Source organism: Penaeus monodon, chromosome 27, assembly GCF_015228065.2.
Source record: "Penaeus monodon isolate SGIC_2016 chromosome 27, NSTDA_Pmon_1, whole genome shotgun sequence".
Classification (NCBI taxonomy): domain Eukaryota; kingdom Metazoa; phylum Arthropoda; class Malacostraca; order Decapoda; family Penaeidae; genus Penaeus; species Penaeus monodon.
This window is the reverse complement of record NC_051412.1, coordinates 20,962,979-20,963,731: the sequence shown is the minus strand read 5'-3', so window position 1 is coordinate 20,963,731 and position 753 is coordinate 20,962,979.

Below are 753 nucleotides of genomic sequence, written 5' to 3'. Positions count from 1 at the left end.
TCTTCTTTTTCTTTGTACTGTCGTTAATCTTCTTTGTATTTCGCTTTCTACCCCCTGTTATTTTTATTCTTCTACTTCATTATCATTATTTTTTTCTCTCGTCCTTATCCACTCTTTGTCCATCTCATTCTGTAATTCCCTCTTTATCACTATTGTTGTTGTTTTGATTTAGTATTCTTCAGAGTTCTCATCTTCTTCTTCCTCTTTTTTTTCTTCTCCTCCTCCACCATCCCCCTCCTTCCTCTCTTCTTCCTCCCATCCTCCTCCTTCTCCCCCTATGCCTTCATTTCCTCCTCTTCTTCGTCAAGCCTTCAATTTGAATGATTTTATCTTCACAGGTGATTAAGAAAATGTCTGCACGTTACATTCCCCTAAAACGAAAATGCAACTATTTGATTTATTTATCATTCACTCTAAATGTTTTCATTACATGTGACTGCCTTTCCCTTTTTCTCTTTCTTCCCCCTTTCACTCTTTCTCCCACCTTTCTTTCTTCCCGCCCCCTTTCTCCCCTTCCTAATTATTCCTTCACATTGTATTTCCCTTCCTCCTTTTCCCCTTCATCCTCTCATTATCCCCTTTTTTTCTCTTCCTCTCTCTGAACTTTCTCATTCTCCCTTCTTCTTCCTCCTCCTTAAGTCCCCTCATTCTTCCTCATTCCCTTCTTCCTCTTTCTCTCCTTTAACCTCTTCATTCTCCTCTCTATTTCTTCCTCCTCCTTATTCCCCCTCATTCCCTTATCCTTCTTTCTCT